The sequence below is a fragment of the Mesocricetus auratus genome, unplaced genomic scaffold, assembly GCF_017639785.1.
Source record: "Mesocricetus auratus isolate SY011 unplaced genomic scaffold, BCM_Maur_2.0 Super-Scaffold_100009, whole genome shotgun sequence".
Taxonomy (NCBI): Eukaryota; Metazoa; Chordata; class Mammalia; order Rodentia; family Cricetidae; genus Mesocricetus; species Mesocricetus auratus.
The window spans coordinates 83979121-83996393 of record NW_024429193.1 but is presented as its reverse complement, the minus strand read 5'-3'; the positions used below and the strand labels follow the sequence as shown (position 1 = coordinate 83996393).

General features: G+C 39.3%; 1 long non-coding RNA gene across 2 annotated transcripts in view; it reads left to right on the top strand.

The window, feature by feature from the left end:
- Positions 1-3944: 3944 nt before the first annotated feature.
- LOC106021611 overlaps positions 3945-17273 on the top strand; it is a 98711-nt gene continuing 85382 nt past the window's right edge. For both annotated transcript variants that reach the window (XR_005879524.1, XR_001196837.3), the window contains exon 1: positions 3945-4131. This is a non-coding gene — a long non-coding RNA (uncharacterized LOC106021611). The remainder of the gene's footprint in view (positions 4132-17273) is intronic.

Sequence of the window (17273 nt, the reverse complement as noted above, 5' to 3'; positions counted from 1 at the left end):
TATAATTTCAAAAACAAAGAGGTTAATTCTGTATCATCAGGAACAAATTCTGTAGTCTTGATGTGTAAAACAGGACTGTCTCTGCATACCGAGAATATGCAAGTATATTGAGAGGCTCTGTAAATTCTTTAAGTACCATGAGAATGACGTACAACTCTGCATTTTGCACAGTTTCATGGGCTTTGAACTACTTTACTTATATTTCCTGATTTATAACCTGCCTTACCTGACTTGTTTGAATCAGTACAGACTGGAAGAATTCCAGAAATAGTTTTCCTTATAATACATTGAAGAATCCAAATTGTTTTCTTTATGAATTTGATTTTCTCTCTTTTGGAATAATTGTTACTGATCATTCCCATAATGTCACTCATTATCTTTCCATAAGGAGGAACTTTCCTAATTTGTTAAGAGTACAGCAACCTCTGCTGAGTCCTTCCCAGGTAGTTGATGAAGCCTTAATTTACCTTTTAATATCAAATCAGAAATCTTTTCTATATATGTCTTCAGTTTTTTATTCTGTTTATTTGGCAGAAATATCCATTTTAGTATTATGTCTTCCCTCTGCATTAATATTCCAGAGGATATTCTCTAGATGGTAAAATAACTAGAATGTAGTCCAGTATTGGATCCACACCTTCCACATGTGCTTCCAATATTCTTTATCCTACCCATTACAATTCTTTTTCAGCCTCAGATGATAATATTCTAGGACTATGTAAGTCTCTAGGGCCATTTTTAGGTGTTTTCAATCATGCCTTTTTACTCCAATAATTGTCTGTAGTTGAAAATTTCTCCCAGTAGTTTTTGAAGATTATTAAGAGTACCTTTTGTGGTCTAATTTTCTGTAAATCTATTTTATAACCTAAATAATTAATAGAATCTCCTCTTTGTATTTTTTCACGGGAAATTTGTAATCCCCAGAAGGCAAAGTTTCCTTTAGTGCTCCAAACATCTTTTCCAATGAGCCTTTATTTGAATCAGACAGCAATATGTCTTCCATATAATGATAAATTATTGATTGTGGAAATTGTTTACAAATTATTCCCAAGGGTTTCTGCACAAAATAGTGGCACAAAGTCGGACTATTTAATGTTCCTTGTGGCAACACCTTCCACTGAAATCTTCGTACTAGTTGAGAATTGTTATAGGTAGGCACTGTGAAGACGATTTTTTCCCTATCTTTTTCTTGTAATGGTATAGTGAAGAAGTAATCTTTTAAATATGTAACTATGATTGGCCATTCTTTAGGCATTAGAGAAGGTAGTGGAACCCCTGGCTATAGAGAGCCCAAAGTCTGAATTACCTTGCTGATAGGTCTCACATCAGTAACCATCCTCCATTTCCCAGACTTGATAACAAATACAGGGGAATCCCATGGACTAGTTGATTCTTCTATATGTTCAGCATTTAACCGTTCCTGAACTAACTTTTCCAAAACCTCTAACTTCGCAGAGGTCATAGGCCATTTCCCTACCCAGACAGTTTCATCTCTTTGCCATTTTAAAGGCAATGCTTTCAGGTGCTCTGTAGGTGTGTCACTAGCATCCTGTACCTGTACAACCTGCATATTCTGTGATTGCTTACTGTAGTGCCTTATAATATTCTTTCTACCACTAATAGCTTGCTTATAATTCACACCTGACACAGGAGGAATGTTAATCTGGGTGTTCCATTGCCGTAATAAATCACGACCCAAGAAATTCATAGCAATATCTGTGACATATGGCCTCTAACTTCCTCTCTGTCCTTCTGGCCCAATACATTCAACCCATCTCGTTCTTTGTTTAACTTGAAATAGGGTCCCAATTCCTAAAAATTGAACATTTACTTCTTTTAAAGGTCAAATTGAGGGCAAATTTTTTAAGTTATGATGGTGACATCATTACCACTATCCAGAATCCCAAAAATACCTTATTATTCATTTTAACTGGTCATTTGGGTCTGTGATCCAGTACAGAAGTTTGCCAAAATATATATTTGTTGTTTCCTCTATTAGCAACTGTTTCTTCCTCAAAAACTAATCTGTCATCCATCGTCCATTAGTCTTTATAATAAGCAGTCGATCTTCCATTTCTCCTGAGAGAAATCTTCCTCTACAGTGACTTGGAATGTCTGGACCACTTTTGATAAGGTGGCCTTTGAGAGGCCCCTTGAGGAGTTTTCATATTGTAAAGGGTTACCTTGTTTGTCTGTGGTCAACCTACATTCATTGGTCCAGTGTTTACCACATCTCCTAAACAAGCCAGAAGGCTGAGGCCTTCTGTTTGAAGCATTCCTGGGAGAAGCATTATTTCTAGAAATGCTTTGTTACAGTTCTTTCTGAGATGTTCTATTCTACCATAGTTTAAAAACCTAGTGTTTTGATGTCTTTGTAAACTTCTGGAGATTGCTTCCCCAACCCAGGTCTGTATCTCCTCATGTTTAGGCCATTTGTCATCTTGATGTCTCCTTAAGCCTTTAGAAATGGCCTCTCCTTCGCAGGTTCCTGTCTCTTGACCACTATACTTAATATTAGCTGTATATGAAACCCATTCTTCCAATGGCGCTGATTTGATCTTTTATGGCCATAGGACCTGTTTGCATTCTGGGTTTGCATTCTCACAAGCTAAGGATTTTATAATAAATCACCTAGTATTTGCATCAGTTACCTGTAAGTCTACAGCTCTGGACAATCTTTGTAAGATTTCAGGAAACTTTTCTCTAGGACCCTGTACCACTTTTGAACATGGTTCAACTTTTCTCCTTGTTCATGAGCCTTATTCAAAGCATTTAGCACTGCAGTAAGGCATAAAGAAAAGTGTATGTTCTTCAATTGCAGCTTCGGTCTGTGGGTCAGCAAATTCACCTTCACCAAGAATCTTACTTTGGGAAGATTCAAAGCCATGCTTCAAGCCTTGAAGTTCGAGGGCCTTGGCTTCCTGTCTCCTCAAAGCCTTCCATTGCATTTAGGAAGACTGGTCCAGCACTGCTGATATTAAATTATACCAATCTGTGAGAGCTTTTTTATTCATTTTTGGCCAGGAACTTAACAATTCCTTCACATAGGGGCTGTGAACCCCTTAAGGTACAATAGCTTGCTTAATTCATTTCAGATCTTTCTTAAGATTAGGTTCCCACTGCTAAGTGGTGTACCCATTTTAATTCCTCCGTGATGCTGGCCTTTCTGTCACAGTTACTGGAAAGGCCACCTTAGGAAGGTCTCCTGGGTGTCTAGTAGGTATACCTCCTTCTTTGTCTGGTGGCCTAGTTGCTAGTGCCTCAGGGTCTGATGTTTCAGACAGTGAATCTTCTAAAGATTGCAATTTTGTGACCATGTCATCTCTGAGGGTTTGGATTTCCTGCATCAAAAATTAGTCCAATGAATTGATATGCTCTTTGGACTGGTCAGTCAAGTGTTATCCAAATCTTTCATACTGTAGTCCCTAGAGGTTATAAAGGCATCTATTTTGCCTTCTAGAAATATTATCCTTTCATTGTCTTCAGACATTGAGTGAATTGTCCCTACTAATTTAATAAATTTTTCCTGGCTGGACTCTATCTTACCCATAAATGTAGTGGACATTTAATTAAATGTGTCTTGAAGGTTGTTCTGATGATGTTCCAAATTATCCATTTTGGTGGATAAGTCCCCCTTTTCCTGAAGATCCTGCATTTTTACACTAACTTTTGAATCATTTGTACAATTTGTCTATTATCTGTCTGTTTACTCAGTCTCTTACATGTGATTGATTACATGTATTAGAATGTTAACTGCAAGCATGAGACACAAATACTTTTGACATATATAATTGTCTTTTAACACATAATCCATGACATTTGTAATGAGATCTCTAACGTTCCGCAATGTTAAATTATCTGCTATGGTATAGTTAGACGTTCTTACCAACAATTATAAATACTTAATTGTAAAAATCACCTCTAGTTAGTTTTGGTCGATGAGAATAATCTTGCCTGTAGTTACCGTGGCTAGCCAGCAGATGGCTCGGGTCTACCGCCAAACACGGCTCCTCTTGCGGAAGAATGACTTTTTTCTCCTCAAAAGAACCTGTGAATGATACAACAGCCTGTACAAAAATTATCGAACACATTCAAGGAGGAAAAGGCTTGGAGAGGTTGAGGGACGCGCAGGTACAAATAGTCGTGAAATCGTATGGATTTAAGGGGGGTGGGCGGCAGGTGCGTGCTAGCACTTTGAGTTCAGCCTGTAGCAGTGGCCGCAGCAAGCACTTTGTGCCCGGGGCTTTATGGCAGGGCCTGGCTGGGCTTTGTGCTGTGACCTCTGCTCTGGCCTGTGGCACTGCTCCCAGCCCAGGGGGATTCTCCCCAGGCGCCAGCACAGAGGTACCTGTCCCGAGGCATGGTGGGTCTCTGATGGGTGGCTAGGAGATGCCGGGTCAGCACTCACCTCCTGGCTGGGCTAGTGGAGCAGAAGGCCACGCAGTGCAAGCAGGGCCATAAGCGGCTGCTCTGCACAGGCTGCGCAACCGGAGGTGGGTACGTGCACGGTTCCATGGGCTGACATTCTTTGGCACCGTCGTGGCACAGTGTGCCAGACAGGCAGCAGCACATTCGACCTGGGCTCGTCTCTCCAAGCCCGAGTTTGGCTGGGTAAAAAAGATGGAGATAACGCTATCTGAAAAAGAGGTCAAATATATTTTATTAAATATACTTACAAGATAACAATCTCATCTGCTCAGCTGTCTGGAAAGCTGTATAAAGGTAAAACTTGTGGGATGATTGTCAAGGCATAGGCTGTTGAGATGCCAATTTTATGAAGATAGTCTTCTCTTGTTAGAAGTATTGGCTGAGTATGGACATTTCCTTGGAGAAAGGAAATACCTGTGAAGAGTTTCTTTTATTTACATTTCTGACCTGTAGAAAGAAATGCATTTCATGAATTTGATGTAATACATCATTACTAAAGATCTGAGTGTTACCTTCTCTTTGAATAGTTAACTCTAAGCTTCTAAACTTTATATGAAGATTTCACCATTATTGGTTTCTGAATATATTATGTGATAGCCCTTTACCTGTTTGCACAGCCAGGCAATTGCAAATGTGAACAATGGGTATTTCATTTTATATTTTCTGTGAGTAAAAAATGTGATGAGTGATTCAGGAGGTAGGGGAAACAAAAAATAATTTCTAGGTGCTAGCTGCAGAAGGAAACAAAACTATATAACAAGAGAAAAAGAATAAAGGGACATAAGAAAAAATTGCAAACAAGCTGTATGTGATATTGGTGGCCTTCAGATTCAAAAATAAAAGCACTGAAGTTTTGGTGTATTGTGTTTCTGATTTTCCAATTTGTCTTATGAAACTTCTCAGTGGCAGAACCTTTGTCTAGGCAAATGGTTCAGAGAATGGTATGGAAGGAAACAGATTTAAGGAGGTGCTAGAACACTGCCTTTTATTTTTACATAGCTTTCCTGTGTTGGTGTGTGGATGTGGTGAGCTTCACATAGATGCCTGTGTTTATGTTTTCTTCCTTAGGCATTAGAGCAATATTAATCCTGTGTTTGGCTTTAAAAAATGCAAAGCAGATCTGCAGGTAAAATGTAATTTTTCTTAAGTAGTAGAATAGTAAAAGAAAATATGAAACTATTTTGCCTTTAAAAATTGTTTTTCAATCTTTTAAGGAAGGACTATCTTTCATGATTCTGTCACTTAAAAGGCATTTTTTCATCTCTGTGAGTTCGAGGCCGGGCTGGACTGACAGCCTCCAAAACAATAAAGAGAAACCCTGTCTCCTAAAAACCAAAAAAAAAAAAAAAAAAAAAGGCATTTTTTCTCTTTCTTGAATAGCAGCAGCCTTGAGGGAAAGTATAACTTCCTCTTGGAATATCAGATGAAAATTCCCAACAGATGTGAAGTATTAATTTGGCTTATTTAAGATTATTTAATTTGCCAGGCGGTGGTGGTGCATGCCTTTAATCCCAGCACTCGGGAGGCAGAGGCAGGCAGATCTCTGTGAGTTCAAGGCCAGGCTGTACCGACAGCCTCCAAAACAATACAGAGAAACCCTGTCTCGTAAATACCAAAAAAAATTATTTAATTTATTGATATGTTCCTTTTCATATTTGCAAAAGGATAATATTTTCATTTTGTGACATTGCATACAATAAAATTAATGGTTTCTTAGTTAATGGAATTTAGCACCTCATTGATTCACTCACGTACTCTCTTCAGGTTAGAGGTAAACTGGTCATTATCTCAACTAGAGATTAATAAATGCACTGTCTTAGGGTTGCTATTGTTGTGATGAAACACCATGACTAAAAGCAGTTTGGGGAGGAAAGAGTTCATATTGCTCATTCTTCCATATTGCAATTTACCATGAAAAGACATTCAGGGCAGGAACCTGGAGGCAGGAGTTGATGCAGGGACATGGATGGTTGCTGCTTAATGGCTTACTCCTTGTAGAGGGCACATCCAGCTTTCTTATAGATTTAGGAACCACTGACCTAGGAGTGGCATCAACTAATTAAGAAAATGCTTTTCAGGCTTCACCACAGAGATATTTTTTTTAATTTTTAAATTTAAATTAAAATTAGAAACAAGCTTGCTTCACATGTCAATCCCATGTCGCTCTCCCTTTCCCTCCCCTCCTCCCACAACCTCCCACTAACCCCCCCAATACCCGCTCCTTTCCCCAGGTAGTGTGAGGCCCTCCATGGAGGTGTCCACAGTCTGTCATTTTATTCAGGGAAGGGCCTACAACCTCCCCCAAGAATCCAGGGTGAGAGTACATCTCTTATTGTGGAATGGGCTCCCAAAGTCCATTTGTACGCCAGAGATAAATACGGATCTACTACCCAAGGCCCAATAGATTGCCTAGGCCTCCTCACTGACACCGACATTCAGGGGGTCTTGATCAGTCCCATGCTGGATTCCCAGGCATCAGCCTGGGATTCAAGAGCTAACCCTTGTCAGGTCAGCTGTTTTGGGGGTTAAACCAGTACAGTCTTAATCCCTTTGCTCATCAGTTTTCCTTCTCTGTCCTTGAGTTCAGCTCAGTGTTTAGTTGTGGGTGTCTGCTTCTGCTTCTATCAGTTATTGGTTGAAGGTTCTGTTTCCCAGACTCTCTGGTAGTGGGATTGTATGCTGGCACTCCCCTAATTCTAAAATCCATATATGAGAGAGTACATTCAATTTTTGTCTTTTTGTGACTCAGGATGGTTTCTTCTAGTGCCATCCATTTGCCTGCAAATTTCAGGATTCCATTGTTTATTTAGCTGAATAGTACTCCATCGTGTAAATATACCACATTTTCTCTATCTACTCTTCAGTTAAGGGGCATCTAGATTGCTTCCAGGTTCTGGCTATTACAAATAATGCTTCTTTGAACATAGTGGAACAGATGTCCTTGTTGTATGAATGTGCTTCTTTTGGATATATGCCTAAGAGTGAAGTTGCTGGTTCTTGTGGTACGCTGATTCCCATTTTTCTGAAAATCTCCATAATGATTTCCAAAGTGGCTATACAAGTTGGCACTCCCACCAGCAGCAGAGGAGTATTCCTCTTTCTCTACATCCTCTCCAGCATAAACTGTCATTGGTGTTTTTTATTTTAGCCATTTTGACAGGAGTAAGATGGTATCTCAGATTTGTTTTGATTTCCATTTCCCTGATGGTTAAGAATGTTCAACACTTTCTCAAGTGCCTCTCAGCCATTTTAGACACCTCTATTGAGAGTTCTCTATTTTGATCTGTAGCCCACTTTTTAATTGGGTCCTTTGGTGTTTTGGAGACTTGCTTCTTGAATTCTTTGTAAATTTTGGAGATCAGCCCTCTGTCAGATGTGGGGTTAGTGAATATCTTTTCCCATTCCGTGGCCTGCCTTTGTGTCTTCTTCATTGTGTCCTTCACCTTACAGAAGCTTCTCAGTTTCAGGAGGTCCCATTTATTAATTGTTGATCTCACTGTCTGTGCTACTGGTGTTATATTCAGGAAGCTGTCTCCTGTACCAATTTGTTCAAGGGTGCCTCCTACTTTCTCTTCTAACAAGTTCAGTGTGGCTGGATTTGTGTTGAGATCTTTGATCCATTTGGACTTAAGTTTTGTGCATAGGAATAGACACGGATTTATCCGCATCCTTCTACATGCCACTATCCAGTTATGCCAGTACCATTTGTTGAACATGCTTTCTTTTTTCCATTGTATATTTTTAGCTTCTTTGTCAAAGTTCAGATGTTCATACATGTATGGGTTAACATCACGGTGTTCAGTTTGATTCCATTGGTCTACCTGTCTGTTTTTGTGCCAAAACCAAGCTGTTTTCAGGATTACAGCTCTATAATAGAGCTTGAAGTCAGGGATGGTGATGCCTCCAGATGTTGCTTTGTTGAATAAGGTTGTTTTGGCTATCCTGGGTTTTTTGTTTTTCCATACAAAGTTGATTAGTGTTCTTTCACAGTCTGTGAAGAATTGTGCTGTTTTTTTAATGGGGACTGCATTGAATCTGTAGATTGATTTTGTCAGGATTGCCATTTTTACTTCATTGACCATACCTATCCAAAAACATGGGAGATCTTTCCATTTTCTGATGTCTTCTTTAATTTCTTTCTTTAAAGATTCAAAATTCTTGTGGTACTTGTCTTTCACTTATTTGGTTAGCATTACTCCAAGATATTTTATGTTGTTTGTGGCAATTGTAAGGGTGATGTTTCTCTGATTTCTTTCTCAGCCCTTATATCATCTGTATATTTTCTTGAGTTGATCTTGTATCCTCCCACTTTGCTGAAAGTATTTATGAGCTGTAGGGGTTCCCTGGTAGAGTTTTTCTGGTCTCTTGTGTAAACTATCATATCATGTGCAAATAGTGAAATTTTGACCTCTTCCTTTCCAATTTGTATCTCCTTGATTTCCTTTTGTTGTCTTATTGCTCTAGCTAGAACTTCAAGTAAAATATTGAAAAGGTATGGAGAGAGTGGAGAGCCTTGTCTTGTTCCTGATTTTAGTAGAATCACGTTGAGTTTTTGTTCATTTAGTTTTATGTTGGCTGTTGTTTTGCTGTATATAGCTTTTATTATGTTTAGGTATGTTCCTGCTATCCCTGATCTCTCCAAGACCTTTATCATGAAGTTGTGTTGGATTTGTCAAGGCTTTTTTAGCATCTAGTGAGATGATCATGTGATTTTTGTTTCTCAGCTTGTTTATATGGTGGATTACATTGATGGAATTCCATATGTTGAACCATCCCTGTATCCCTGGAATGAAACCTACTTGATCGTGATGAATGGTTGTTTTGATGTGTTCTTGGATCTTATTTGCTAGTAATGTTCACGAGGGATATTGATCTGAATTTATCTTTCTTGGTTGTGTCTTGTTGTGGCTTGGGTGTCAAGGTTATTGAAGCCTCATAGGGGCTTCAATTATGTGGAATACTTTGAGAAGAATTGGTACAAGCTCTTCTTTGAATTTCTGGTAGAATTCTTCACTGAAGCCATATGGACCTGGGCTGTTATTTGGTTGAGAGACTTTTGATGACTGCATCTATTTCCATAGGGGTTGTAGGTCTATTTAAATAGCTTATCTTTCTTGATTTAATTTTGGCAAGTGATAGAAATTGTCCATTTTCTTTAAATTTTCTAATTTTGTGGAGTATAGGTTTTCAAATTATGACCTGATGATTCTTTGGGTTTCCTCAGTGTCCATTGTTATGTCCCCCTTTTTGTTTCTGTTTTTGTTAATTTGCATTTTCACACTTTGCCATTTGGTAAATCTGTTGATTTTCTCAAACACCCAACTCTTCATTGCGTTGATTCTTTGTATTGTTTTCCTAGTTTCTACTTAATTTATTTCAGCCCTCAGTTTGACTATTACCTGGCATCTACTCCTCCTGGGTGAGTTTGATTTTTTGTGTTTTAGAGCTTTCATCTGTGCTGTTAATTCTCTAGTGTAACTATTCTCCAGTTTCTTCATGTGGGCACTTATTGCTATGAACTTCCCTCGTAGCAGTGCTTTCAAAGTGTCCCATAGGCTTGGGTATGTTGTATCTTCATTTTCATTGAATTCTAGGAAGCCTTTAATTTCTTTATTTCTTCTTTGACCCAGGAATGGTGCAATTGTGCATTATTAAATTTTCTTGAATTTGTAGGGTTTCTGCAATTTGTGTTGTTGAATTCTAATTTTAACGCATGGTGGTCTGATAAGATGCCTAGAGTTATTCCATTTTTTTTTGTACCTACTGAGGTTTTATATGTTGCCAAGTACATGGTAGATTTTTCAGAAGGTTCCACGTGTTGCTGAGAAGAAGGTATATTTTTTCATTTGGATGATATGTTGTATAGATCTTGACAGACAGATCTTATGTAGCCATTTTTAGTTGAGGTTTCCTCCTCTCAGATGACTCGAGTTTGTGTCAAGTAGACATAAAATCTTTCCGGCATGTTATATACCACTACCAACAAATAAATCACCCTAGAATTATTTTATTGAAATGAGCAATGCCATGTATGTTTCAGATGAAGTATTATGTCTTCAAATATTATTGGTAGACAACATTCTGTTGCTTTGCTTTTGCTTTCACTGAACTCTTGACTTGTATGTGGTACAGCATCATTTCTTGTGAGTGGCACAAAAAATAAAAAGAAAACAATATTCTGATATCTTTCCAAAATGACTGTGTTGTGACCCTCTTGGGAGTTTTTCTTAACTGCATATGAGTACACTTGTCACTTTCTGCCTCCCAGACATAACCTCTCTTCTATTAAAAGACATTTTATATTGGTTTCCATCCACATTCCATTATTTTCTATTGATCCTTATTTGGGGGTTGTCTCTTTGGTATTGCCACTTTCTCAGCATTTCCTCACTTTACAAAACCTGTTCAAGTCCTGTCTTCACGTGCACACCAGCAATTTCAACTTTCAATTCCTAGGCTATACTTCTCCATTTAATTTAAAACATCGGACTAAACTGTGTTCTTCACACACCTTCTTTCACTACAAATTCAATGTGTCAGCGGCAGTCAGTCTTTCTGATGAAGAGATCCTGGCTCAGTAAGCACTTACACCAACCATCCCTGAGTCCTCTGCACTCTTGACCCATATTTAATTTACATCAAATCATAACTATTTATCTCCTAAATATTTCCTTTTCCTCACTCTCAGTAACTTAACCTGCACTATCCTATACAATTGATTGTTAAGTAAATATCGTATGTGTGGACTCTGTAGGCTAGGCAACCCCTGCACATTTTCTGCCTTTCCATTTGTTTTGTTTTGGTTTTTTTGTATTAGTGTATGTGGCCGCTTTTATCTTCAACTACTGTAAGCATCATCATTTCCTTCCCTCAAGACTGAGATCTCCTCTAGGAGGCCTCTGTGATTTGTTTGTTGCAAGTGTCTTCTTGATTTCTGGGATGTAATTTTCTATTTAAAAATTGCATTTCCTATTTTACATGCCAACCCAAGATCCCCCTCCCTCCACTCCTCCCTTTATATCCCCTATCCACTCCTCAATGGGGGTAATGCCTTCCTTGGGGAGTCAACAAATCTGGCCTACCAAGTTAGGCAGGACCAGGCACCTCTCCCCTTATTAAAGCTGAGAAAGGTATCCACCATAGAGACTGGTTGCCACAAAACCATTTCATGCACTCGGGATGGGTCATGGTCCCACTGTCACCTCCCCCCACGCCCTGCCCCACAACAGATCAAGCCACATAACTATCACCCACGTTCAAATGGCGTAGTTATGTCCCATGCAAGATCCTCAGCTGTCAGTCTAGAGCTCGCACTAGCTCAGGTCAGCTGTCTCTGTGGTTTTCCCCCTCAAGCTCTTGACTCCCCTTGCTCATATATGATCCCTTCTCCCTCTCTTCAACTGAACTCCAGGAGCACAGCCCAATGCTTGGCTGTGGGTCACTGCATCTGCTTCCATAAGTTACTAGATATAGGTTCTATGATTACAATTAGGGTAGTCACTAATCTGATTAAAGGCAAATGATCATTCAGGCACCAGCTCCATTGTTCCTATGAGTTTTAGCTGAGGTCATCCTTAAGGAGGAGAGGATTTACTTTGCATATTCTTCCATATTGCAATTTATCATGAAAAGACAGTCAGGGAAGTACCTAAACTATGGCAGGAACCTGGAGACAAGAACTGATGCAGAGGCTGTGGAGGAGTGCTGGTTACTGACTTACTCCCTATAGCTGGCTCAGCTTGCTTAAGAATGACCCCAGCTGGATTGTTATTTTTACTCTTTGTGCCCCTAACATGGTCATAAGGTCCTCTTTATTCTGAAAACGATCTAATTCATTTCTCTACTCACTGCTTATTAAAAATCTGCCCAAAGAACTGCCCTAGGCCCCATTTTGACACAATAAGACCTATTCATCCTTCAGATCACAGCTGAAATATTTTCTCATCTTTCTGATACCAGGTCTCTAGGTCATAACCTCCTTTAACAAGCTTTCATGGCATCTGTTACCTCCCTGTTGAACTTAATGACTTTGGCATTACACATCCTTAGTATAATGTGCTCATTTTCCTCCCCTCCACATCAGCTAGAATATTTCCTGAGGATAAGGAGTTTCTGATTGATTTATCACATTATCTGCATATATTTTTAAGTATTTTGAGATGTCTCTTCTAATTCTTGTTGTACTGTTAACCCAGAATCAGCTAGAAAGATGGTGGTGGTGCAAGCCCAGAGTCCCCAGGCTCTCGACTTGGAGGCAGGAGCTTTAAAGGTCACCCCTAAGCTACACAGTACACTTAGAGCTGGTACAGGCTGCATGAGAGCCTGCTAAATGGGAAACAAGGAAGGGAGGAAGAAAGGAAGGAAGGGAGGGAGGAAGGAAGGAAGAAAGAGCAGACTAGGTAAATCATAGGGGTTTGGGAAGGGAAAGGAGGCCCTCGCCACAGTCTGGTTGAAATCATAAAAGATGAATTACAATGTTAAAAGAGCAATAAACTATGTTTAAGGTCAGTGGATGAAATCTTTGAGCTTTGCTTTATTCCTAACCTTTCTTTAAACCTGCAATTTTCTGAGAATCCTACAGAAAGTATTACTAACCCTCTTTTAGTCTTAACTTTCTGTGACCTATCTATCTTGAAGATCCCTTTGACCCTTTGACTTGTGTTTCTGTCTATCAGTATATAACCCCATTCAAGCACTTTATACAATATCCCATAATGGTACTCAGGTTGCTTAATTGTGATACCTTTTAATCACTGTAGCTTCACAAGCCTGTATACAGTATTCACAAGACACTTAAGGGTAAGCCACATCTATACTTGGGTACATTGGGTCCTTTCCCTGAGCTCTCCCATCTTTCTTTCTAATACCCTGCTTGAATCTATGCTAAAATCATTTCCTAAGAAAATCCTACTCTGACTCTCCCGAATCACCATGAAGTTCTTTTGTGTGGCATTTAAAACAAGAATCTGACTTAATCCTTGTAGAGGTTTCTGAAAAGAACCCAGGCTTCCAGAGCCACAATTTATGACCATGTCTCCAACCCCTGCCATCTCCCAATCTTCCTGCTGCTGATAGAACTGCTGTGACCTGAGAATGGAATTTTATATGATGTTATCACTGCCCGGTGATTCCCTCTTTCTCTGGCAGAGAAACCAAAATGAACATGAATGAGAGTGATGTCAGGTAGGTGTGTGGGAAACCAAAATGAACATGAGCGAGAGCACTGTCAGTTAGGTGGGTGGGCTAGAGTCTAGAGCAAAGTGAAATCAGTCAACGAACAGGAGAAATGGAGGCTGTACATGGCTTTGTATTAGCATGGGAATACATATGAAAATAGGATAGAAAGGAGTTAAAGCTGTAGGATTATTACCAAAGCATCCTAGCTAAAAAAAAACCTCAACAGTGGATAAGACCCTATGTGACAGAACCATGATCTTGCACTAAGCCTTGACTGGAGAAGACATAACATGGAGACACATTTGTTTCTCTTTTGGGCTATCAGACTATCACTTTTTCCTCTTTTAAAATTGTTGTATTTAGAACACATGCATGATATTAAGCTTAAAGCTGAACCTTGAAGACACAAAGGGCTCCCATCCTACTCTTTTTTAAATAAAAATATTTTTGGGACAATACAATTTATATCATTTGCCCCTTTCCTCTCCTACCTCTGAACACTCTCATGTACCTCTTTCCCTTGCCCTTTTTCAAATTTGTGATCTCTTTTTTCTTTGCTCCCTCTCTCTCTCCTTCTATTTCTGTCTCTCATTCACACACACACACACACACACACACAGACACACAAACACACACACACACACACACACAGACATCCCTAATACTAATACATAAGCACAACCTGCTCAGGCCATATCATGTTACTTATATGTACATGTTTCCAGCAGTGAACTTTCACTGAACAACCATTTGGTTTGCACTTCAGTGGGAAACAATGTTTCTCCTACTCTCAGTATTCCTTAGTTACCTTCAATTATTTGTGTCAAGTTGAGACTTCATGAGCATGTGTATCATTTTCTTTGTTCAGGTCTTCTTTAGGCAGCCATGTTAGCAACAATTTCTGTAAAAACCCTCTAACATTCCTAAGAGATACAATCTAACAGCAAATTCCCTGTTCCTTTGGCTTACAATCTCCCCATTAAACCAACCTGCCTCCATTTTAGGCTTGAAAGCCATCTTATAGTAAAGACAAAGTAGGTCCCTTCTTGTTTATGATGAAACCTGTTTCTCAACGATTGATAAGGTAATGTGAAACTATTTTCATAAGATAATTTTGGCTGTAACATTCTTATTATTACCAATTATTTTAAACTGACTTACAGAGTAAGAGCCAGGTCTGGTGCATGGGATAGAAATATTTTTCCTGACTCCTAAGAAGAGTTCATCATTATTTCCTTGGGTGCCTACTCCCCATTGTCCCCTTTCTGAACAAGTATGCAATAACTGATCCACATTAAATGATGAACCAGCCTGCTTTCATCTTGGACTTGAGAGCCATTTATAACAAAGACAAACTATACTCATTCCTGTTTCTGATTAAATCTGTTTCTCAAGCATTGGGGTGTGCCCCATCTGTACCATTAACTACAAATGGTTCTGTAGCCTATTCCAGGAATAGCAATCTTGTCTTAGTTTCAAAAAATATTTTAGAACCATTTTTGCAACCCTTCATTTGTTTCAAAAGGTTATATAACTACCTGTGACACCTTGATATGCCCATCTTGCCACGATGTCTTTGTTTCAGGAGACACTAATTTGTTATATTTATGTTCAGCTCCTATAACACTGCCTATTTTGTATGCCAAATCCCCCATTTGGAAAGCCTCTACACCTGAGCAATAAAAGCCTTGTCTTCCTCACTTTCAAGGCTGTCCTCTCCAACTACACATGGTGGGGGACAGTTCATATACATGGGGCGGGGGGGGGGGGAGCTTGCTTCCTTTAATTAATTTGACATGATGATTTGATTGGTGGTCTTTCTCTCATTTTTGGGGGGGGTTAGCATCATCCCCTCTCTATTCCACATTACTCTTATTAAAAGAATATAACCAGGGAGAAAGAATTCTACCGGTCCTTTCAAAGTATAGATTTTCTAGCAAAACATCCTGCAGGCTTTTCTGTTTCAATTATGGTCACTAGCATGGTGAGGAAGACATTTGCCCTCTCTTACCACTGTTGCCTAAAATAAATAAACACCTTTTTATTATTATTTTTGTTTCTTAATTTCTTTTTCTTACGGAATTCAGGGAAGCTGAGATTGCACATTTAGGGACATAGCTGCCTAACAACTTACAGAGAGGTATAGAGTCTGTGGCTAGGGCCCAGGAAATGCTGTCCGTGAAACAGCTGTGCAATCCTGACAACTCAAGTTTTATTCCTGGAAACCACATAAAAACCAAAGTGCAGTAGAGCACATCTCAAATCCCAGAACTCCTGTCACCAGATGAGAGAGGGGGAGAGGACAATTGCTCAGAGACCCTGAGATCAACCAGTGCCAGCTAGCAGGGCAACAGTAGAAACAAGAGGCCCTGCCTCAGTGAAAAGGATGGTCAAGACAGTTCCTGGGGTTTGCCCTTGCCCTTCAGAAGTGTGCTGTGGTACACGTGCATGTGTGCCCTCTCACACAGTCTATACACCTAAAATAATTAACCATCAACAAATAAGAGTCGTGAATAGATACAGGACAGACATCACAATCTCACAGATTGTCAAGTGGCCTGTCAGATGTTAACAGACTCAAAGATCTGTTAGCTTTGGGCCCCTCCTATTTACAAAGGTACAGTTTTATTTTTCAGAAGAGGAAAAATACCACACTTGACACTCCATAAAATGTGAAACATTCAGAGACATAAGGGAGAAAGTATCACAATTACCCCTTCTTAAGATTTAAGTCTTTGTTTGGACGTGTTAAGGTAAGGATATTTCCATCTGGTAAAACAAGTCTAATTTTATAGATTTTTGTTATCTCTTTTTTCTTTAGTTATGCTTAAACTACTCTTTTCTGTGATCTTTGGTCAAAGGAATGTGATCTGAGTCTTAGTTGCAGCTCTTGTAGAGACATGGATATCTGGTTAAAAATATTAGGACATTGTATTGTCTCTTCCCTTAAGAGTTAATCTAAATGGGCCTGTCAATCACCCAAACAGAAAGTTGCCTCTCAGGAAGACTGTCTGTTGTAGAAACTTTAAAAATAATATCCATCACTTCAGCATGAAGGTTAGCATAATGGTCTCTCTGGTCATTGTCCACCTTCATCCTTAAGGGTACCTCACTTCATTCTGTAATAAACTCTATCCTCTACACAATGCATTCTGTTTCATCTGAACTTATTCACGGGGGTGTGTGACTTTTCTTTGAGAAACATGAACAAATGTTTGTTTTCCCCTGATAATGAACCAATGAGAGACAAAAAAAAATCATTCTATCCAAGCCAAGCTGAATGGATTTATGAGTTAATTGGGTTTATCATTGGGTCACAGGCAAGGGAGAGTAGGAACATGGGTGAACCAGAGGCTGCTGTGTCATTAATGCTGATCCAGAGGCCGCTGTGCCAATCATTAATGTTGACCCAGAACAGGTGATGACGCAGACAAGCTGCAGGCCTGTAGTCTGCTGCACAATTTGCCAGCAACAGCCATGGAAGAAGCTCTGCTCCCTAAGGATTGTCAACCATGGGAAAGGATCTTTTGAGTCTTGTTACTCTGGTGACTCTCTTGAGCTGTAAAAGAAGGGATAGCTTCCTGAATCCTATGTGCCTCATTCTTTCTAGGAAAAAAATGTCTCCATTCAGATCACAAGGACTTTGTAATTTCTCAGGAGGCCAGAGT